This window comes from Pseudorca crassidens, chromosome 13, assembly GCF_039906515.1.
Source record: "Pseudorca crassidens isolate mPseCra1 chromosome 13, mPseCra1.hap1, whole genome shotgun sequence".
Classification (NCBI taxonomy): Eukaryota; Metazoa; Chordata; class Mammalia; order Artiodactyla; family Delphinidae; genus Pseudorca; species Pseudorca crassidens.
This window is the reverse complement of record NC_090308.1, coordinates 69,816,200-69,840,757: the sequence shown is the minus strand read 5'-3', so window position 1 is coordinate 69,840,757 and position 24,558 is coordinate 69,816,200. Positions and strand designations below refer to the sequence as shown.

The 24,558-nt window shown below is 38.6% G+C and overlaps 2 long non-coding RNA genes across 7 annotated transcripts in view; one reads left to right on the top strand and one right to left on the bottom strand.

Moving 5' to 3' along the window:
• Window positions 1-24,558, top strand: part of LOC137204771 (uncharacterized) — a 147,930-nt gene that overhangs the window by 108,326 nt on the left and 15,046 nt on the right. For 3 of the 6 annotated variants that reach the window (XR_010933823.1, XR_010933825.1, XR_010933824.1), the window contains exon 6: window positions 13,648-13,756. This is a non-coding gene — a long non-coding RNA (uncharacterized lncRNA). Of the gene's footprint in view, window positions 1-13,647; window positions 15,037-24,558 lie in introns of those variants that run through there. The other 3 variants (XR_010933822.1, XR_010933820.1, XR_010933821.1) reach the window with 1 other exon arrangement.
• On the bottom strand, window positions 12,163-24,415 carry LOC137204772 (uncharacterized). Its single transcript, XR_010933826.1, has 4 exons — window positions 24,199-24,415; window positions 21,438-21,575; window positions 20,132-20,625; window positions 12,163-12,289 (listed from the first exon to the last, which is right to left on the bottom strand). It is a non-coding gene; the product is annotated as an uncharacterized lncRNA (long non-coding RNA).

Here is a 24,558-nt window from a genome sequence, read left to right as displayed (position 1 = left end):
ATGAAAAGGAGTTTTAGGCAGAGGAAGCCAAGATAGCAGAGACAGTGGAGAAGGGTCACTCTATACAGCTGTGTATAGAATGAATAGAGGCAGAAAATATGAAAATGGAGCAAGAAGTAGGGCTTTGGGGTTTATTCTGTAGGATCATTGCTCTTCGGTTTTATAGTGGAATCACTTGGGACTTTTAAAAAATGCCATCATCCCAATCCTGTTCACAACCGGTTCTCTCTGAATCTGTAGGAGTGACATTTTAAAAATATCTCACTAGGCGATGTTAACGTGCAACCACATGTAGAAGCCACAGCTATAGAAAGTTGAGATCTAGGAGCCTAATGAGATGAGACTTGTGTTTAGGAAGCTCCCTCTGACTGCAATGAGAAAAATGGGCTGGAAGACCGTGAGGCTGGGGGTAGAGAGGTCAGCTTGGAGGGACTATTGTAAGAGATGGTGGGGTGTGAACAACACACAGTGATGGGAATGGATAAGGGACAATATGAGACATGAATAAGGTAGGAGAGAAAGAACTTGATTCCTATTTTAATGTGGGGAATGAGAAAACCAAGAGATTTGTGAAGACTCTTGCATTTTTGGCTTGAGTTAGTGAGTGGAGAGAAATTGAGTTTATTAATAACAACAAAAATGCAAGAGGAAGATAACATTTTAGGGCAGTGACAACAGGCTCAGTTTTGGATTTCTTGGGCTTGAGTTTCTTGTGATGAAGTTCATGGGGCACTGGTATATAGGAGAGAAAGCTGAGCTAAAGGCAGAGAGTTTGGGGTCATCAGTACATGAATCATAGTTGAAGCCATGGGAGTGTGGAAATGGCCTGCAAGAGAGGAGGGAAGACTGCCCCCTGGAACAATAAGTGCATAAAGAAGACTGGGAAGACAAACCAGGTAGACCAGGGGATGACAGTGACAAAGAAACCAAGGAAGGAATAAGTGGAGGCAAATGCCATGGAAAGATGAAGAAATACTAGGATTGACATGAGTCCATTGGATTTGTTAATCAAGAGGGGATTAGTGATCTTTGCTCCATGATTTTAGTGAATGAATTTAGTCTTCATTAAAAGACTACGGGGGCCTAGTCTTAATTGCAAACTGATGAATTTGTGTTGTGTTGGAGTAGATTGAATGAGTGTAAAATATTCTTTGGTGGAGGAGCATGCAAAGTCAGAATGTGGGTAGACTGTTAGAAAAGTTGCAGCCAAAGTAAGAGCGGTCATGAAGATGTAATGAGAAGAAGCGAGTGAAAGGGGCAAAGGCATTGAAGGTTTTACTTGGAGACTGATATAATAAAGTTTAAGATTTCAGAGTGGGCTGAGGTCCAGGCAATGATTTTATTAAAAAAAAAAAAACCTTTGGAATGAGCTGCTAAAACAGAGTGGAAGAGGTCAGTGAATTTTGAAGCTAAGTTATTGAATTGATCAACCACACAGAGTCATTGTGATAAAAGGACAGTCTGGGCTAGGGGCAGCAGAAGACTGAGAATCAGGTGCTAATGTCATCTATGGAGATACAGATAATATTAATGGTTAGGGGTGAGGTAGACGAGGGCCAAGGTTACCGTGTGGGCCTAACCCGACCAAAGATGAGGGCTGGAGGGGAGTTCCTGGAAGTCCAAGGTAATGTAATAGTGATCAGCCAGGTGCAGACATGGTGATGGGCTTTCAGGATGAAAACAAACAACAGCAACAAAAAGGCAGGCACAAATACATTCAGAGACTAGACTCTCATGTACCTGAGCAGCCTTGAGTTGCTACAGTGAGCAGGTGGAAAATGCAGGTGGAGAGCTGGAAAACGGTAAGGTTTTGCAGGGCCTTATAGGCTAAGCCAAGATTTTAGTTTTTCACCTGCGATCATGGGGGACCATTGCCTGGTTCAAGCAGGAAGGTGACATGGTCAGGTCTGAGTTATAAAAAGCTCTTCTGGGGACCATGTGGAGGACGTATTGTTAGGAGTCAGGTTGTAGAGACCAGTTTAGGAACAAATTGTACAAATGCATTTAGAGTCTAGAATAAAACAGGGGTGGTGGAGCTGGGGAAGAGGCAACAGCCTTAGCAGCCAAAATGTAGTTGACTTGGTTATGTGGAGAGAGAGATCGAGACAGAAGCCAAGCTTCCTCCTATGTCTATCATCATAAGCTCTGTTTACTTAGGTAAGAAATCTTACTCAGAGAACAGACAGACATGGAACTTACACTTGAGTACCAAGCTAGAATGCAGAAGGGCTCAAGGGTAAGCTGGGACGAAGTGAGAGAGTGGCATGGACATATATACACTACCAAATGTAAAATAGATAGCTAGTGGGAAGCAGCCGCATAGCACAGGGAGATCAGCTCGGTGCTTTGTGACCACCTAGGGGGTGGGATAGGGCAGGTGGGAGGGAGGGAGATGCAAGAGGGAAGAGATATGGGAACATATGTATATGTATAGCTGATTCACTTTGTTATAAAGCAGAAACTAACACACCATTGTAAAGCAATTATACTCCAATAAAGATGTTTAAAAAAAAAAGAAACATATGGAGAGAGGGGAAGAAAAGGGAGATGAAGAAGTCCTTGTTCTCAAGAAACACATGATGTATATAACTGTCTGGATTTGATGCCCTATATTCTGATATATATAGTAAAATGTGACATTATTTTTTAAAGTCTCTGTCTTTCAGATATTCTTCCAATTTCATAAATCAGTTTAAAGTAAGTGCTTAGATAATCTTTGGCTGACAAATTTCAGTGATTAATTTATCCCTGCCATTATCACTTGCATTGGTGTTGTTTACTATGTAGTTATTCAAATGGAAATATAATCATAAACAATAGGAAAACCAGAATAAAATGTTATATAGAGTTTCTTTTTAAGGGCTTAACTTACGCTGAGGAAACCAGAAAGTTGAGTGTCATCTATTGGTATTGTTGATAATCCTGATTCTGTCCCTACTTGAGGAAATAAAACATAGAGTATCTGATTGATTTCATGAAAGATTAAGCACAACCCAAGCACTGACCAGGACATTGATCAGGCTTGAAGGGAATTTATTCAACTGTGTAAAATAATAAAGGAGATAGGAAATATGTAAAATTAATGATTTTTTTATGTAGGCTTCCTTAGAAATACAGAAATCTATTACTGAAAAAAATATGATTATGACTTGCAAATTCTTTACAGGAGGAAAGCAATTTGAAACAGAGTCCTTCTTTTAGGACTGCAGATATTCCGACTCAGAAACAAAACTGAAACTTTAGCAAAATATTATTTGTTTGAGGAAATTTTCTCCCTTCTTCACTAGAGCCCTTTCCACACATTAAAACTATGAAGGATCATTTCTAATAATCTGGGAAACTTACATAATATTCTGTTGGTTTTGTTTTTGTTTTTTTTGCCGTACGCGGGCCTCTCACTGTCGTGGCCTCTCCCGTTGCGGAGCAACAGGCTCCGGACGCGCAGGCTCAGCGGCCATGGCTCACGGGCCCAGCCGCTCCGCGGCCTGTGGGATCTTCCCGGACCGGGGCACGAACCCGTGTCCCCTGCATCGGCAGGCGGATTCTCAACCACTGCACCACCAGGGAAGCCCAGTTACATAGTATTCTTACATCTTTTTTAAAGTATGGACTCATGGTACTTTAGATGCCTCGTGAAGTGATGTGTTCCTGTATTGGAGATGTTCCTACAAAGGCCAGAGCTCCAGGTAGCACAAGCATCATATGGGAGGCTCACAAGCTGGGCTGCAAATTAGGGCAGAAGGATCTTCAAGGTAATTTTTATCATTAAAAAACTTATTATTTCATACTTTCTAATTTCTCAGTATTTTTGATCCAGCATGTACCTCATAATATTTTTGAAAATAGAAAGCAATCAGACTTAGTAACTATAACATGGATGAAGCTATCAAACACTGTTTAGTGAAAGGAGCCAGACAAAAAGGAATGAATACTGTATGATTCCATTTATATGAAGCCCAAACTGGGCAAAACTAATCTAAACTGTTAGCAATTGCAAAGTGGTTGCTTGAGGTGGAAATTTACTGGAATGGGCCACATGGGAATGTTCTATAGGGTACTGGGAATGTTCTATAACTTGTTTTGGGTGGTGGTTACACAGGTGGATACAGCTGTCCAATTGTCTTCAAACTGGAAACAAATTCCCTACATTTTATTGTACGTAAATTATGCCTAATTCTAAAAAATAAGTGCTCAGAGACTCACCTTAGGGTGAGAGACACACACAGACTGAAAGTAAGGAGATGGAAAAAGATATTTCAGGCAAATGGAAATGACGAGAAAGTGGGGGTAGCAATACTCATATGAGAAAAAGTAGACTTTAAAATAGAGGCCATAAAGAAAAACAAAGAACAGCATTATGTAATGATAAAGGGATCAATAGAAGAAGAGGATATTACACTTATTAACATATACACACCCAATATTGGAGCACCTAAATATATCAAGCAAATACTAACAGACATAAAAGGAGAAATTGATAATAATACAATAGTAGTAGGAGACTTTAACACCCCACTGACATCAATGGATAGACTATCTAGATAGAAAATCAGTAAGGCAACAGAGGTCCTAAATAACATAGTAAACCAGTTAGACTAAATTGATATCTACAGGACACTATATCCAAAAAAAACCCAGAACGCACATTCTTTTCAAAGGCACATGGAACATTCTCTAGGTTAGACCACATACTAGGTCACAAACCAAGCCTCAACAAATTTAAGAGGATAGAAATTATTTTGTGCATCTCTTCTGACCATAACAGTATGAAACTAGAAATCAACTACAAAAAGAAAAATGGGGGAAAAAAGAACATATGGAGACTAAACAACATGCTACTAAGAAAAACCAGTGGGTCACTGATGCAATCAAAGAAGAAATCAAAAAATACCTTAAGACAACTTCACAGATGTCTATGGGAGGCAGCAAAAGCAGTTCTAAGAGAGAAGTTCATAGCGATACAGGCCTTCCTCAAGAAATTAAAAAAAATTGAAATAAACAACCTAACCTACCACCTAAAAGAATTAGAAAATGAAGAAGAAACAAAGCCCAAAGTCAACAGAAGGAAGGAAATAATAAAGGTAAGAAAGGAAGTAATTTAATAGAGATAAAAAACAATAGAAAAGATCAATGAAATCAAGATGTGTTTCTTTGAAAAGGTAAAATTGGCAGACCTCCAGCCAGGCTCACCAAGAAGAAAAGAGAGAGGACCCAAATAAACAAACTAAGAAATCAAAGAGGAGAAATAATAACCAATACCATATAAATACAAAAAATTATAAGAGAATATTATGAACAGTTATATGCCAACAGATTGGACAACCTGGAAGAAATGGACAAGTTTCTAAAAACATACAGCCTGCCAAGACTGAGTCAAAAAGAAACAGATAATTTGAACAAACTGATCAATAGACAGGAAATAGAATATGTAATTTTAAAAACTCTCTGCAGGGCTTCCCTGGTGGCGCAGTGGTTGGGGGTCCACCTGCCAATGCAGGGGACGCGAGTTCATGCCCCGGTCCGGGAGGATCCTGCATGCCACGGGGCAGCTGGGCCCATGGGCCATGGCCGCTGGGCCTGTGCGTCCAGAGCCTGTGCTCCGCAACGGGAGGGGCCACGACAGTGAGAGGCCTGCGTACCACAAAAAAAAAAAAACCTCTCTGCAAACAGAAGTCCAGGGCCAGATGGCTTCACTGGGGAATTCTATCTAACATATAAAGAAGAAATTATATCTTGCTTCTCAAACTACTCCAAAAATTTGAAGAGGAGAGACCACTCCAAAATTCATTCTATGAGGTCACCATCACCCTGATACCAAAACCAGACAAAGACACTACAAAAAAAGAAAATTACAAACCTATATCTTTGGTGAATATAGATGCAAAAGTCCTCAACAAAATATTAGCAAACTGAATCCAACAATATATAAAAAGGATCATACACCATGATCAAGTTGGATTTATTCCAGGGTCACAATGATAATTCAACATATGCAAATCAATGTGACACACCACCACATTAACAAAAGGAAAGACAAAAACCACATGATCATCTCAATAGATGCAGAAAAAGCATTTGACAAAATTCAACACCCATTCATGATAAAATACTCCCACCAAAGTGGGTATAGAGGGAATATATCTCAACATAATAAAAGCTGTGTACAACAAACCCACAGCCAACATAATACTCAACAGTGAAAAGCTTCCTTCTAAATTCAGGAACAAGACAAGTATGCCCACTCTCACCACTTCTAATCATTGGAAGTCTTAGCCACAGCAATCAGACAATAAAAAGAAATAAAAGGTATCCAAATTGGAAGGCAAGTGGTAAAACTCTCACTATTTGCAGATGACATGATACTCTATAAAGAGAACGCTAAAGTCTCCACACAAAAACTATTAGAACTAATGAATTCAATAAAGTTGCAGGATACAAGATTAATGTACAGAAATCTGTTGCTTTTCTTTAATAATGAACTATCAGAAAGGGAAATTAAGAGAGCAATCCTGAGAAAAAAGAAGAAAGCGGAGGTATAACCCTCCCAGACCTCAGACTATACATATAGCTACAGTAATCAAAACAGCATGGTATTGGCACAAAAACAGACATATAGATCAGGGAAACAGAATAGAGAGTTCAGAAATGAACCCATGCACCTATGGTCAATTAATCTACAACAAGGGAGGTAAGACTATACAATGGAGAAAACACAGTCTCTTCAAGAAATGGTGTTGGGAAAGCTGGGCAGCTACCTGTAAAAATAAATAAACAAAATTAGAACCTTTCATCACACCATGTACAAAATAAACTCAAAATGGATTAAAGACCTAAATGTAAGACATGACACCATGAAACTCCTAGATGAGAACATAGGCAAAATGTTCTTGGACATAAATCACAGCAATATTATCTTAGATCAGTCTCCCAAGACAAAAGAAATAAAAGCAAAAATAAACAAATGAGACAATCAAACTTAAAAGCTTTTGCACAGCAAAGGAAACCACCAATAAAATGAAAAGACATTATACAGAATGGGAGAAAGTATTTGAAAAAAATACAAATAACAAGGGGGTAATATCCAAAATATAAAAACATCTCATACAAATCAATGTCAAAAAAACAAACAACCTGATCATAAAATGGGCAGAAAACGTAAATAACATATCTCCAAAGAAGACATACAGATGACCAACAGGCACATGAAAAGATGCTCAACACTGCTAATTATTAGAGAAATGCAAATCAAAACCACAATGAGGTATCACGTCACACCTGTCAGAATGGCTGTCTACAAAAATTCTACAAATAATAAATGCTAGAGAGGGTGTGGAGAAAAGGGAACCCTTGTACACTGCCACTGAGAATGAAAACTGGTACAGCTGCTATGGAAAACAGTATGGAGGTTCCTTAAAAAACTAAAAATAGAGCTACAATATGATCCAGCAATTCCACTCCGGGGTATATATCTGGAAAAAAATGAAAACTCTTAATTTGAAAAGATGCATGCACCCCAATGTTCATAGCAGCACTATTTATAGTATCAAAGACACGGAGGCAGCCCAAGTGCCCATGAACAGATGAATGGATAGAGAAGATGTGGTATATGTATATACAATGGAATATTACTCAGCCAGAAAAAAGAATGAAATTTGCCATTTGCAGCAACATGGATGGACTCAGAGAACATTATGCTTAGTGAAATAATTCAGACAGAGAAAGACAAATACTATGTGATATCACTTATAATTATACAAATGAATGTATATAAAAAACAGAAACAGACTGACAGACATAGAAAACAAACTTACGGTTGCCAAGGTGGAAAGGGAGTGAGAGGGACAAATTAGGAGTATGGAATTAACAGATACAAACTATTATACATAAAATAGATAAGCAATAAAGATTTACTGTATAGCACAGGAAATTATACTCAGTATCTTATAATAACCTATAATGGAATATAATATGCAAAAAAAAAAAAGCTGAATCACTATGTCGTACAGCTGAAACTAACACAATATTGTAAATCAACTATACTTCAAATTAAAAAAAATATGCTCATAAAAAATCATCAATCTTAAAACATCTTTAAAATATTTTATCTCATGTTAACATACAGCATAGGATCAAAGCAGGTTAAACATAACACATAAATGCCTATTTTCTAAAATTCTAAGAAGTTATTTGCTAAAATTATTTTTTTTCTTATATCCAAAATCCAGGAACATGTAACTGCTGACTGCCCACTGATATATTATAAATACAAAAAAATTAAGGGAGGGTTTATTTTTTGGTATCTAGCTTTGTATCAGCTTGCGTACTCAGGAGATATTTTTTATGCTGTGAGAATCACCTGTTTTTACTTTGAAGGAATCTGTCTTGTCAGTTTGCAAATCCTAAGTGTGAACATAAGCAAAATACTGGTTCCTCCCTGACAGGCCCAGTGTCAATCCAGGGCAGAGAGTTTCTTTGTTACAGGTATTTTTGTAACAAGAAAAGAGTAACAGCCAAAGAGGAATAGGCCTTGAGGTAATGGGACAGAGTTTTTCAGGTGCTTCCTAATCCAGAATGTATCCTAATTCCATCCAGAATCAAAGAGGTACAGGAAACTCCTCCTGACACAGTGCAGATGAAAGATCATTTCACAGAGCACAGGGGAGAGGGTGATGGGATGCTCATAACGCCTGCACTGGATCCATTGCCTGTACTCAGTGATAGTAACTGGGCCCCAAAATAAAAACGACAAAACTGCAGAGCAGAACCCTGTGTATTTGTGGTAGAAGGCCTATTCTTTAAACCCTGAACATGAAGAAATTGCAGTCCAAGAGACTTTCTGTACAATCAGAAACAATTCTGCTACCAGATGGAGCACAGAATGGACCGGAGTGGGATACACAGGTGCACAGCACATATAGAAGACCCAAAGGTGGGACAATCGAAGAATGCAAAGGTATAAATTAGGGCAGACAGGAAATTTGCTTCTAAGAACTTTACCCTAGGTTTTCATAGACCAATTGGTCATTAACACCAGACTAACACCATAGTTTACACCTGAAGATTATTTGTTACTATACATAATTTATTCCATAGGTGGAACATCATTCTCTTGCTTAATTATTTTCTTATCCTTGTAATATGCCTTGAACTAATATAACCACTATAGCAACAATCAGGAAGATGACCTGCTTTGATAGTAATTTGCATTTACTATTTTGGAGCCCCGAGTCAGAATCCCTTAAATGAGAATATAGGACAAAATCAGACCATGTGAGGCTCTGTTAGTAGCAGTATGTTTGTTCAATATGTTTTTAACTTTCTGAGCAGAGGCATAAGGATACTGAAAGGTAAGTTCCTAAACATTTCCACCAGCAGATTTTTGACCATTTTTATATTCTTACCTTTGTCAATAAAGTAAACATACTTCATAAATGCATGATTGTCATTTTCCTAACACCTAATGTTGTTTTGCCAAATATACATCTATAAATGACTGTTTATATTAGCCCTTAAGTATATGTAAAGACTCATACAGGACTACCTGTCTTTCCAAGTAGAGGCTAACAGTCTTGAATTAAATCAGGACAGTGTAAACAGGATGGCATATAAAGTGTGAGCCAATATACGGAGGACAAAATATGTATGAAGGATAACTGATTAATAAAACATGGCTGGCCTTGATTTCGTTTATAAGAAACTTAAGACATTTATCAACATCTGTCTGAACCCAGCTCCAGTCTCTTAGACTCTGTTGTGGATAAGCTGATTAATAAAAGATGATGCCTTAGGAAGGAAGCTTAGATCTTTGTAAGCAATGACAAAGGAAGAGGCAAGGCTGAATCTACATATGAAAGGCAATTGTGAAAGTAAACTAGTTTACCACTAAATGCCTGGCTGCCACTTCCCTATAACATTTCATTTCCCTCACATTGTCTCAAGTCTGCAGAAATAGGAAGGAATTTCAAAAATTAAGTGTGGAATTAATTTACAAGACAGATTATAGGTTTTTTGTGCTTTTTTTTTTTTTTTTTTAACTCTGAAATATAATCTGGTTCCCTTGTGGCTTCCCCCTCTTGGTGTTCTTAACTTTGCAGCTTTCCATGTTTGTTTTTCATTTGTATACTTGATCTTTTAGGCTTTCCTTTCCTCTTGGCTAGAATAAAGCACCAGGACTGAACAAGTGCCTCCCTTTACCAGCTGGCAGACTGTTGCCCAATAAATGTTGCCCTTAGGAAACCATCAGTGCCCTGTGTTCCATCTTCCAGCTAGCCATTCCTCGAATCATCTCCTATCCAGCACATTTAATTCACATCTGGTCACTTAGGGATTTCTTCATTCAACATCCATGACCCCAGACTTGGAGGTCAAACAGAGTAGTAAATGCAGTAGTGCCTGGAAATAAACATCTCTGCCAAAACATCGCATTATCTCCTAAATGTCCAGGAAAAATCACTACATAACACAGAGAAGGAAGGGGTCTAAAATTTTAGAAGAAGGTACCGTGGGTTACAGAGGGAATTAGAATCATCACATTTTTTAATGCTCTCTATGAAAATAAATGCCTTCCTCAATACTTAAGGAAGCACAAAAAGTAAAGTTACATGATCAGCACATTTCATTAATAATGGTCAAATAATAAACTTGAAAAAATTATAAACTCTTTTGATCTCACGTCGTTACAGGACATCAAAGCACTGGTTGCTCTGACAGCAGACTTCAATGTCTGAAACTCAGTTTTATGGCTGTGTCTAGAGTCTAGGTTGGATATTCAGAGTCCAAACAGATAACCTAAAGACGAAAAGTGGAGGAGATGGGGGTTAATGCTGAGGGTGGGTCCACTGAAGACTTGGTGGTCATACATCACCTGGGCCATTTATATTCACCTACCTAACTGGATAGTCTCACAATTACAACTCTTCTTTGCGCTGTATAAAATTACTTGGGTCAAAGTAACTGTATATCAGTAAAAACAGAAGCAAAGGACTGGAAGAACACAAAGAAAAATATTCTGATCTACTCTTAGAAACAGAGGTCTGAGAACATCTTGATGTTCTGCTGATCAGGTTGTAGGACTTATCCCCCAACACCAAAGACTCTAATTTATATATACAGCTTTCACTTATATATAAATTTAAAAGACATGAAGAAGAAGCAGCCAAAAATCTCACCAGGGGGATTATAGGAATCACTGTTGCAAAACTAATTTATAAATCAATCTAAGGAGTCAAACAACCCCAGCGCAAGAGGAGGGCCGGAAGCCTGGCTGCCAGTGTCCGCTGTGGGGAGGTTTTGCTATTTTTGATATCCTTATTCCCTGGTTAACTGCAAGTTATCCAAGAATTATTTTTCTAAGACTGTTTTTGTAATCTAAAACAGTCCTTCACACAAATCAGTAACTTGCCATGCCAATCCTGAGAACATGATAAATGTTAAACAAAACTAAATAAATGATTTGTTTAGCCATTTAAGTACGTGTGTATATGCATGTGTATGCATTTGTATATGTGTATACAGTCCATATGTATATATGTGCATGTATATATACTCATATATTTGAGAGAGAAACTACAATGATACTTCACCTGTATGTTACCTGAAATTAACAGTGTTCTGTGACAGCTGTGAAGGAGCCTGTATACTTTTGCGTTTTCTTTTGGAGGGGTGTGTGTGTGTTCTTGTTTGAGCAGTTGCTGACAGGAGCTGGGGAACTGAGACTGATAAAGCTGCAGGAGGGCTGTGCAGGCATAACCTTTACTTCAAGCAGGAAAACCACCATAAAAAAAAAGAAATTGGGCCGGGCTGGGCAAAGCTGGAAGCAGGACTGTCCGGGAATGTCAGACATGTGGTATTATTTAAGGCTGAATCCCCCAGGGCTGGGAACGGTACTGCTGTTGGGATATTGTGCTCTGCAGCCATCGCCCTGGTGGGGAATGGGGTCGGAGCTGAGACCGCACTCTTGTGGGTGAGAGGTCAGATTTCCCCTGAAGGGAGGGGTGTTTGCGCTCCCAGGCATCGTGGGAAGAGTCGGATCCTGGGTCAGGAAATAGGGACTCAGAAAAGTCTTAAACAGCATATTCCTTGCAGACCGAGATGGGTCCCCTCTGTTTCTGTCAGTGTTGTTCATGCTGGGTCAGAAGCAATAGTGAACATTCTGTGATTCTGACGGATGCTCAATTCCAGGGCTCCTGCCCACAAACTGCACACGGTGAACACCTAAGTCACTTGCTGCTTTGCTTATTCCTGAAGGTCTGTGAGAGGCCCTGCAGCATGTCTGGCTTCCTCAAGGTATCTAGGGGGTAGTGGGTGGACAAGCATTAACTTGGGTTGACTTGGGTTCAAGTTCTCCAGAAACCACTTATTTGCATTTCTTCACCAAACCACTACTGTGCCCTCCGTCTGTTCATTGGTAAAAGGGAAAAAATAATAACTTGTCTTTTCTATTTTCCAAGGATCTGATGAGGATGAAATAAAAGAAAGAATGTGAAAGTGATCCATAAACCATGACGCATTATTTATTCCCATACACTCCTGCCTCAGGCCCTTTGCACTAGCGGTTTCTCTGCCTGGAATCCTCTTATATCCTAATGGTTGTACCCTTCCTTTCTTCAAGTGTCTTCCAACTGTCATTTCATCAGAGAGCACTTCTCTGGCTGCTTTGTATAAAATAGTGATCTTCCTGACTCCACTGCTTTTGACACTTGTCCTAACCCTGCTTTATTTTTCTCCAGAGCCCTTGCCACCATCTGACATATATTTTTGTATATTCTTCAATTGACTCCATAAAGAGGAGGATTTTGGGCTGTTTATTCACTGCTATCTCCCTAGGGTCTAGAACAGTGCCTGACACATAGTAAGCACTTAATAAATATTGTTGAATGAATGAATGAAATGATTCATTGCAAGATATTATTAGAGTTGCCCAAGTCTCCACAATATAAATATACCCCAAAGTTACAGAGGAATCATTTCCCATCACTCTTGTCCAAATGCTGTTGCATTGTACAAACTACTGAGAGGCCTGGGATGAAACTCAGAATTGTCTCCAAGCTCTTAGATATTTTTCCTGGCCTGGCTCATTTTGAAGTATGACTGTGAAAGCCTCAAATTTATGTGTGGCTTTTTCCTCTTTTTTTTTTTTTTTTTTGTGGTACGCGGGCCTCTCACTGTTGTGGCCTCTCCCGTTGCGGAGCACAGGCTCTGGACGCGCAGGCTCAGCGGCCATGGCTCACGGGCCTAGCCGCTCCGCGGCATGTGGGATCTTCCCGGACCAGGGCACGAACCCGTGTCCCCTGCATCGGCAGGCGGACTCTCAGCCACTGCACCACCAGGGAAGGCCCATAATTTACTTTTTATTTGCATGTATTGTTTGTTGTCTGACTCCCTCCTGCTAGAACAATAGCTCCATGAGAGTAGAGATTGCTTTTTTTTTTTTTTTTCTCATTTCTGCACTCCAAGGATCAAGGGCAGGACTAGGCCCAGAGAAAGTGGTCAATAAATAGTGTTGAAGAAACAAATTGACTTTAAAGATGAGTGAGGTGATTTGCATATTGCTGGCTTTCCTTGTCCTGACTAGTAATTGTAGGCTTTCTGAAATCCTAATTCTTTGTAAAATGTATGGCATCTAATTTGCTTCTCTTTCCTTCACAGAAACATGATGCTACTGAATAATACTTCAATTCCAGGAGCATGAACTGAAAACCTCCTAGGAATCAGGCAGTCCTACATAGTCCCTGACTTTAAGAACACAGACAGAAATGTAAGCAAATAAATTATAATTCAGTATCATAACAACAATAGTGGAAGCATACTCAAAGTAAAGAGACAGCCCAGGGGGAAGAGATCTGGAATCTTCACGTGGGATGGGAGAAGGTTTTCAAGGAAGCCTTCCCAGAAGAGGTGCTATTAGAGCTGAACAGGGGTTTCTCAAGATGAATCAGACTTGGAAATAGACAAGCAAAGTAAGGAAAGTCATTCCAGGCAGAGGGAACAGCATGAATGAAGCCATCAAGCAGTGTGGTACCTATGGGGATCTATAAGTGCAGTATTGCTGTTCCATAGAATGCAAGGTAATTGGTTCCTTTGGGGAAAATAATAACGATAGCCTATACACAGGGTGCTTTCCACATGCCAGGCAGTGTTCTAAGTCTTTATACATTAGCACGTTCAATCTTCCCAGCAACCCTGGAACATAGGCACTATTATTATTCCTATTTTGTAGATGGAAAAACTGAGGCACAGAGAGATTACTATATAAGATGATAATACTGCACAGGTTCTAAGGAAATAGTATATATTTTTTCTTTTTATTAAATCATTTTTTGTTTTCTTTTTTTTTTGAATTTTATTTTTTTTATACAGCAGGTTCTTATTAGTTATCCATTTTATACGTATTAGTGTATATATGTCAATCCCAATCTCCCCATTTTTTGTTTTCTTAAAGCAACTATTTTAAAAAGTCTGGTCTAGCTGTCCAGGACTGATATACTCAGAGGAGAGCAAGAAAGAGTAATTGGTGATTAAAGGAAGAGAGAGGTTTTTTTAAAAAAAATCTTTGAAAATAGTGTCATTTAAAGTAAAACAATTGTGGTAGTGGTGTTGTCTTAGTTCCTTAAGGATTTTTAGTGCACATAAATAGAAAGGATAAATATTTCTTATGTGATTAGTAAGCAAAAAAGAGTATGAAAAGTGGAAATAAGTATGTATGCTTTTTAATACTTTACAGAAAGTTATATTAAAACTTTATAAAGGCCCACTGGATATTTATTTTCCCTCCTCCAGTAACAGTCTTAAATAAATATAATTACTTTTGGACAATAAAGTGCTTCAACGTCGTATACTGAAAACCAATAAAAAATACCAGTCACTTGGAAGAGGTCCTGTTTGGAGGCTGACCTGGCCCTTACACAGCACAGTCAGAAGGTGAAAGGTTAAAAGTGCATACTTGATCTTAGACTGAACATAAAGTGTAAACTCCGGGTTTGTTTTTTTTTTAAGCCAAAAGTAGTTTTATTTCCTTCTCTCTTTTTTTTTTTTAAAGTTAATTAGCCACTAATGTGGACAGTCTTAAGGATCTAAGTCAATTAGGACACTTCGTACGTAACTTTTCCAAGCTGAAGCCGCATGCCCTTTGCATTTATAGCTGATGTACTCTGGATAAAATCTCTTTGCAAGGAACAATAAAAGGCTGAATGATGGAGACCATGAGCTTAGGGTTGATGTCATAAAGAAGTTCTCAATATTTTGGCACTTCCCTTCTGATGTGAAGTGTGTTATTCTCATTTGGCAGGCGGTGGCCAAGTGGAATAAGAAAGCGCGTGCTAAGCCACCGCAGCTCTAAAGTGACAGCAAAAGGCATCTGCTGCATTTCCCATTTGGATTCTGCAGCCCCTTTGATTCACACCCAGTTTTTTCACATTAGATCTCTGCCATTTTACTTATATATGTCACTACCACATTCAATTCACACATTATAACCTGCCACACGGCATAGCTTTTCTTATCCTTATAGATACAAATGACAGTATTTGACCGTTTTATCTTTAGAATTATTTAGTATCTCCCAACAGTCTGGATCATTTCTTTTCTTATACTTTGTTGAAGTATGATTGACATGAAAAGTTGTACAAATGAACTTATTTACAAAACAGAAATAGAGCCATAGATGTACAAAATAAACTTATGGTTACCAAGGGGGAAGTGGGGGGGAGGGATAAATTGGGAGATTGGGATTGACATATATACACTACTGTATATAAAATAGATAACTAATAAGAACCTACTGTATAGCAGGGTGAACTCTACTCAGTACTCTGTAATGACCTATATGGGAAAAGAATCTAAAAAAGAGTGGGTATATGTTCATGTATAACTGATTCACTTAGCTGTGAATCAGTTGTGTGTTAACAAAATCAGCTGTTGTGTTAGCAGAAACTAATACAACACTGTAAATCAACCATACTCCAATAAAAATTAATTTAAAAAATAAATAAAATAACCTATGTGGTATTCTAACTCTCCAAAAAAAATAAGTTATACATACTTAATGTGTACAACCTGATGAGTTTGGAAATAAGTATACACCCATGAAACCAGCACCACAATCTATGCTATACATGTCACCTCCAAAAGTTTACTCCTGTCCTCTTTATTAATTATTATTATTTAGTGATAAGACAATTAACATAAGATCTACTCTCTTAGCAAATTTTCTAGTATACAATATGGTACTGTTATACTATATTGTATATGTATATGTATACACTCTGTGCTGTGCAGTAGATCTCTAGGACCTTATTCATCTTGTATAACTGAAACTTGCTGCTTTTTGACTAATACCTCCTCTCTCTGCTCTCCCAACCCCTGGTAACCACAAGATCTTTTCATAATGAGTGCTTGCTGCTCTATTTTTAATACTACCAACATTTCCATTTAAAGGGGGAGACAAGCTTCTCTTATAGCACAGAGTCCTACATTTCTAAGTTTAATTTATATTTACGAATATAGATTTACATATACATGTGTATTTTGAGAGCTATTTCAGAGGAAGAGTTGACAAGTCTTAATGACTAATTGGACATGGGAGGTGAGGGAAAGGGAGAATTCGAAAACAGTCCTGAGGTTTCTGGCTTGAGCAAATCTGTGAATGGTGATGCCTTTCAATGCCCAAATGGACCAGGGCCCATTTGAATACACTGGGCTTGAGGTGTCTGTGGGATGTCCAGGTGGAAAGGGCCAGTGGGTGGTTGGATGTTTGGCTTTGAAGCTCAGGATGGGTTTGGGCTGAAGATAAGGCACAGGGGTCGTCAGCATCAAGGAGGCAATGGAAGACAAAGATGTAGGTGAGCTCATCAATCAGAACAAGTAGAATTTGAAGAGAAGACAACATCCTAAGGAAGCCCAATGTTTGAGGAGCTCTAGTGGAAGAGAAGTCACAGATGGACTGAGAAGGAACATCCAGAGGGGACAAGAGGAAAATAAGGAGAGTACAGGGCCCTAGAAGCAAAAGAAAGGCCACAGCTGAAGGAGCCAAGGGGGCTCAACAGCCACGGGGTCACAAAAGATCATAACTGCAAAGTCACCTTTGGATTTAGCAATGATGACATCAGCGACCTTGATAGGATCACTTGCAGTTGATAAGTTGGGGATCATCCCATTATAATAATAGAAACAATCATCTTAAATTAATGACATGGATCTTTAGAAATTTGCAAAGAACATTACACGCCTCATTTCACGCTCATAATACTCTTGTTAATTAGATGTGACTGCTTCCATTACATAAATGAAGGGAGAATTAGAAAGTCAAGTAATTATATAATAATAAAACAATAATAGTAATAAAAATGGTCTTTCTAAAACATTTACTGTGTGCAAAACATTGTACTAAACATTTACTTTGCATAAAAAGATTGCAATGTAGATTTTATTAACTCAATTTAAGGAAGGTCCAGAGAAGTGGGGTAACTTTTCCAGGCTCACACAGCTAGGAAATGGCAGAATGGGGCTTTGAACTCAGAGCTGTGGGGTGCTGAAGTACAAATTCTTTGCACTATTAAAGACTGCCTCACCAGATGTTCAGGTTTTCAGGCAAATATCACTTTAAAATTTTTTCTTGAGGGCTCCCCTGGTGGCGCAGTGGTTGAGAGTCCACCTGCCAATGCAGGGGACATGGGTTCGTGCCCCGGTCCGGGAAGATCCCACATGCCGCAGAGCAGCTGGGCCCGTGAGCCATGGCCGCTGAGCCTGTGCGTCCGGAGCCTGTGCTCCGCAACGGGAGAGGCCACAACAGTGAGAGGCCCGCATACCGCAAAAAAAAAAAAAAAAAAATTTTCTTGAACATCGATATGTATTCTTGAAAACACTGACAGAAATCCAACTTTGCAAACTGAATTATTTCCCTTCTTGTTTATGTTATAATTTAAAAGATGTGTCTTCCATGGGAGGAAAATTCACTTTAAACATAGTATTTGGCTGCACAGAAATCATACACTGAAGGTAAAATGTTAACCTCTGTAGTAAAATATTAACCACAGGATTCCATAATGCAAATACTATACAGAAGACAGTGCTGGATTCCACAAGTAGAGAGGAGCCCCTTGAGGTAAGGAAGGAAAGAATGCTGCCCTGTTGGAGAAAATTCTGAGGGAAAATTTGCTTCCAAGGTGGTAGCTCAGACAAACCTTCTATATCTTTTTCTTCCACTTGACAAATATCTGACATTTTTTGTTTTAGTAGTGAAGCTGCAAGTGCCTAGCATTCAATTTCTACCACATTAATGATAAAACATGAACTATATTTTAGATTTTAGAAACAAATATATATATTGTATATATATGATTTTTTCTTCTAATAAACTAATCAGTTGGTGAGAAATTAAAGCTAAGTTTGGACCTATGTGGTGTGTGTATGTGAGTCATTCCATAATTCTTCAACTTTTCTGTATGTTTTAAAAATTTTCCTAATAGAATGTTATTAAAAAAAAATTAAAAGGAAGAAAAGAAAAAACACCAAAGCACCAGGAATGTAATAAGCTGTAGGTCCAGGAAAGAAAGTTTACTCTATGAATATAACTGAGTTGTCTCTCCAAAGTACTCAATTGTCTTCATTTCAGCAATATTGAGTTATTTTATGAGAAAGTTTAGATCCAGATAAAACTAAAATAAAGCTGATTTCTGTCCACTAATTTGTCTCCATAACAAAGTTACCAAAGCTTTCACATTTCTCTCGTTTTATTTCCATTTCCAGGAAATCATGAAAAGTATGGCACTGGTTCATAGAAGTTTTAGAATATAAATTGAATTTATAGTTAGTAAATGAGTTATGATATAAGCTAATTTTAAAGCAAACTGACTTTATAATTTTATTTTTAATCAGGAAGTAAGGTAATCTTATGACCTAAAGTTTGGAGAAAAGAGAAAAAAATAAAATAAAATCCTCCTCCTTAAATACAATGGTTATAATTTTTATATATTTTTTCTGGTCCTTTATTTCCTAAAGATGCTTTTAAATAGTTGCAAACATACAGGTTTAGACCCTGCTTTTTTCACTTAGTGTTATATATTAAGTGTTTTTCTGTGTCAACATATTTAACATATTAAAGGTTGCATAACCCTTCACTGTTATAAACAGTGCTGTGATGAATCTTCAACTGTATGGCTTGTTTTACATTTTGGATTAGATTGCTGGAAGTGGAATTACTGGGTCAAAGAGCAAGAAATTTTAATAGCTCTGTGTATTAATAAATTGCTTTCCAAAAGTGTTGTACTAATTTATATTGTAAATGTAATGCAGAAAGTCATCTTTGCCAGCAGTGAGTATTATAACTCCTCAAAGTTTGCGAAGGACTGGCCCTTATTGTTTGCATTTGTATTTCTATAAAATATTTTAAAACAGACTCCTTCTGCCTACCATGTGAGTTGACAAGCAGGAAGTATGACAGTCAGTGGATTTCATGATCCTTCTGGTTATAATTAAGCGTTTCCCTATTGCCCACCACAGCAAATTCAAATTCCGAGCTCTTGTCTTCAAAGTCCTGGACCCATTCTCCGTCTCCTGTCCTGTCTTGACAGCTCCCTCCCAATGTGTCTCAAAGTTCACTGAGAATGATCACCTGGGCTGCTTGGTAAACACACACATGAAGGCTCTGAGCCCCACTGGATGCCCCTGAGGGTGGGGAGCCCGTATATTACCCTCTGCATTTGTTTCTTCATAAATCTCCTGGCTTCCTTTCTTTTATAGATTTTTATGCCAGGAATAGTCAGATTAAATTCAAAACTCATTTAGGAGACTATTGTCCCCAGGAAGTCTGCATAGATTAGGCAAGAAACGAATTCAATATTAGTACTAAAGTGATGAAATACAGCTAAAAGTGAATGATGATGGTCTTTGCCATCTGCAAACATACTTCGTTCTTAACTATGGAAGAAATAGAGCTATTCCAGTGGGGGACCCAGGTGGCTGGATGGTCCTGCTCTAAGCAGATTGACTCACCCCTAGAGGGAGAAACAGAAAAGTCCATGTGAAGAGAGGGTTAGATATGCTGGAGACCACTGGTGAAGGCGGGGTGGGCTGGAGTGTGAGAGTCAACCTTTGAGAAAGTCAAGGCAGCTTGAATGGGAAAGTAGGGACTTACCAGGTCTAGGAGGGTCCCCAGTTCTTCAGATCAACGTAGGGAAATATTTTCTTCATTTCTGTTGTTATGACTATTTCAGTCTCAGGCTGATGAAGCCAAGAAAAAAGACCTGTCATGTAGCATAATAACTATAATATTCACGATGTCACAGATAATATTTTTAAGTACGTATAGTGTGCCTGGCATGGTGCTAAGTTCTTTTCGTATGATTTCATTTTAACCCTCGTGCCACCACCTCGCGCATGAAGTAGGCCCTGATATGATCCTTGCCGGGTTACAGAATAATAAATGATCCTGAAGTCACCTTGCAAACATCCAAACATCTTGGTCCTTTTGTTGGCTGTTTTCTTATATGGGATTGTAAATTCCCCAAGGTTGTCAACCATGTCTTCTATGGTTGACATTGATAGACGTGTCTTCCATGTCTTCAAGTACTCACAGGAGGCAGGGCTGGAGACAGAGCCCAATCAGGTAGCTGCTCGACATGAACTGAACTATAATGAAAGAAAAAGAATGCTTAAAAGATCTCTTGGGATTTTCTATTAAAAGATTTTTCTTAACAAATTACAAAATAGGTTTCTTCAAAAACCACCATAATTATCTGGGCCGTCCTCCTGCCCCCTCCTCCCACCCCTTGCCCAGCAAACCCTTGGAAGTTCCTTTTCCTTTTGGGTCCAGGTTAAAACCGAGCAATTCAAATTATCAACCACTAGGCTTTTATTTTTCCAGACAATTGGCAAAGGCCTCAGTAAACAATATTGTTTCTATTCCCTTGAAGTAAGCACATATTTTAAAATGCATTTTACGTAGGTCAAATCTTGGTCAAAATGATTGAATGGCTTGATTCCCACCTCTCATGTTGATGAGTGGAGGCCCATCATTGAGCTAAAACATCACACATGCTCAGGTCTTGGAAGGCCCCCAGGAGGCCCAAGTCGGTGTCGGCACAACACATTTTTTCAGCTTGAATTACGTGCTTGGGCTTAGATTCGTATTTCCTATTAAAGCTACTGGAGGAGAGCAAATGAGTAAGAACTCTGACAAACCCACTTCGCCCCAGCTGGGTGCTGGCAGCCCTTCTCCAACTCCCAAAGACAAGGAATGGCTCTCTCCACCTCCCACCCTCCAAGGCAGAACAGCGCTCTGTGCCTGCTGTTCAAAGCCTCCATTTCGCAGGTCCAAAATCAGGCTATGGAATAAAACTAGGAAGGTTTTCATGGCTCTGCTGTGGATGTCAGAAACTTGGGTAAAAGACTAAGAAAGCCCACACTACATCCATTCCTAAAGGCTTGAAGGCATCACCCACTTGAAAGGCAGCCAAGGAGACCCTGTCCAGGGTTTGAGGCTGATTCTCTTCCTTCTCACTGGACTGGGATGCCGAATGAAGGCTTAAAACGCAAAGGAGCCTGGGTTTCCTTCCGTGGACCACAAAAAAGACCTGTGCCTTAAAAGAAAAATGTAAATGAAGCAAGAGGAAGTTTTAGCCCAGCAAGATGATGTAAAGGCTCCCTTTTCCAGCTCCCAGGAAACCCCGTAAAGGTATGAGAGAGGCTCCCTCCTATGCATTTCTTAAAAGTTGTTGTTCTCCCAGATTCTCCCTCTTAGAGCTTGAAACTGAAATGTCTTCCGCCGATGATGACATAACATTGAGCTTCTATTTCTAAAGAAATCCAAAGTGAGCTTGTTACGAATCAGGGTATGCTGCTTAGGTAACGCTGCTGACATTTCCTGCCAAGTCTACCTTAAACCGTGTTTTAAGGGCAATTGATTCTAAAGGCATTGATAATGATAAAGAAAAAAAGAAAAAGCTATTTTTTAATTGAAGAAGAGGTCCATGATTTTGGGAGCTAGTCAAGTTCTTGGAAGACTTACACCTACACACCTAGGAGCGGCTCTGACTCCTACTTGGCTCTCTCCTTGTTCCTCCTGGCTCCTTATCAATCTTTATCCACTCCCAGTTTGCGGTGGTTTTATCCCCAGCTAAGAAACGATGCACTTCCATATGCCACACTCCCCAACCCCAGCTCTGACCTTAGAAATGACCCAAAGTTGATCCTGATACTCCACATACAACCGATGAGAGAAAGTGGCTTTCTAGAGATTGGAATATCCATAGTAGAATGAGACAACAGTGCCAGAAAAGTTGAATCCTATGTACAAATCTGTCAGCCTGTCCCCTGTAGCACCACGCTGGCCACGCAGTGTGCCAAGGGCACCTGTCAGCAACTGCTAGAAGTGCAGTTATATAAATTTCAATAAGAGAAAGATAAACTAACAAACTCCAAACATTAATTTTAATTTAAAAATTCGTTTCTACTTCACTGTGTGGCTCTGTTTTATTTCGTTGAATTTTGGTGTGGAAAGGACGCTAAGAGGACAACTGATGTCCTCTTCCACTCTGTGAACAAGGAAACCAAGCCACCAAGCAGTGTCCTGTGGTGGCCACAGAACTTATTCATGTCAGAGTTACAGCTTGAAGGCCCAATGCTTTGCCAATTTCTATTTTTTACTTTTTAAACAACACCAGAATAGGAGTAAAAGCTCTCTTTTACTCCTATTACAAAACATGATGTGTTTAATTTTTAAGATACATTTATATTTCTGAGTTTGTATTTCTAAGCCCCCTTTTCCCCCAGATATCTTTTTTCTTCAACATTTTTCTCTGTCTCCTAATACTCTTGGTATCTTCAGCCTTTTAATTTTTCTGATTTTTCCCCCTGCATTTGATCTTTAATCCCCTTGGTTCTCTCTCTCTCTCTCTCTCTCTCTCTCTCTCTCTCTGTCTCTGTCTCTCTCTCTCTCATCTACTTCTATAATCCATTTGTGTGCATCACTTTCCTTCCTCAACATTTTCTTATATCTCATTCATATTTTCTCTTTATTCTTTTTAAACTTCTTTCCGGAACCTCTACCTCTCCCCCTGCATTCCTTTTCATCTTGTTTCTATCTGTATTCCTTCCTTCTTGAATGCTGTTCAATTAGACCATTTTTAACCCTTTCTTCATTTTTTATCTCCTCCTTTTTTGTCCTGTTTCAACATGACCTCTTTGTTTCACTGCCCTTTCCACACAGCAATGAAGGATATGTGACTGAGTGTGAGTGCGTGCGTGTCTGTGTGCGCGCGTGCACACATGCATTTAGAATTACTTGGGGTAGGGGTGGAGAAAAGGGGAGAAGAGATTGAGGGAGACACCAAAGAATGTGTTCATAGAAGGAGAAATGCTTTGCTTATTCTCTCCCTGGGGACGTTAATCAGAGAGTTTCGTTTCTAATGCCCGTTTAATAAATACAAGTTATGTACATATGTTTCCTATATAAAAGTATCCTGAATCAGTACTGTATGTGTGAAATGTTTCAATTTTCCTAAAACATTCTAAAACTTATTCCAGATCCATTGTACAAATAGTTAAGGAGGAACGGGATTGCTTTCTGAGTTTCATTTGGACCTATTTCAAGTGTAATAAACACATGTTAAGATTATGTTTTGAACATCACAGAAATGTTTATCAACTATTTTGAGACAACTATAAAATTACCATGGTAGCATTGAGTAAAGTTACTTGCTACTTTCTATACAAGAAAAATCTAGATATTTAAGCATAGTATTACTTAAAAAATTAATTTTTTCTGAGCTCTAGACTTTTGAGTGAATTTGGTTAATGTATATTATTTAAGAGTACTGCTTTTTAACAAAAGAAATTTGTTTTATTAGTCAGAGTACAGTAATAAAAATGACTGTGTGTGCGCCTTAAGGATTGATGTCTTAAATATTTATAAAGGTTTATCCTGTCTATACCATTAGGCACAAAATGTTTTCCTTTGTTCCATAATCACAGTTCCTTACCCAGCTCCATGACTGAGTAATTCAGAGTTGGAAATGAGCCCATGTATAACTGCATACGTCTAAGAACCAAATCTTAACAATGACTGAGGACAATCATGGCACAAAAAGAACTTAAATCAGAAATAATTCAGATAACTCCCATTCATTTCTTAAGTTTGAAAATTATAAAGCATCCTTAAATACTAATGAATGAAAAAATAAATACATGAACAATAGTAATTACCTTTTAATTACAAGACCTCTGCTTAAAATCTTGTAAAAGGATCTTTCCTCACAGGCTGCTTTTCGGTCATCTTATATTGGTGAGTTTGCCTGGTGTTCTCCCAGATGACCTGGGTTCAACATCTGCTCCGAGGAAAGATTCTCCTGGCTCAGTAATTAAAATGCAATGATCTTATTACAGTTGGAAAAATGATTTATTCATCTTTCTTATACATTGATTTTTGGCATGGCAGAAAATAGGGGAGAGATATTATATGTAATTCCATGGGGCCGGAGATGGGTCTAATATTACCTAATACCTTTAGAACTGACCAGATCAAATTAGACAGTAATCCAGAGTTAGAGAGGCTGACTCACACTT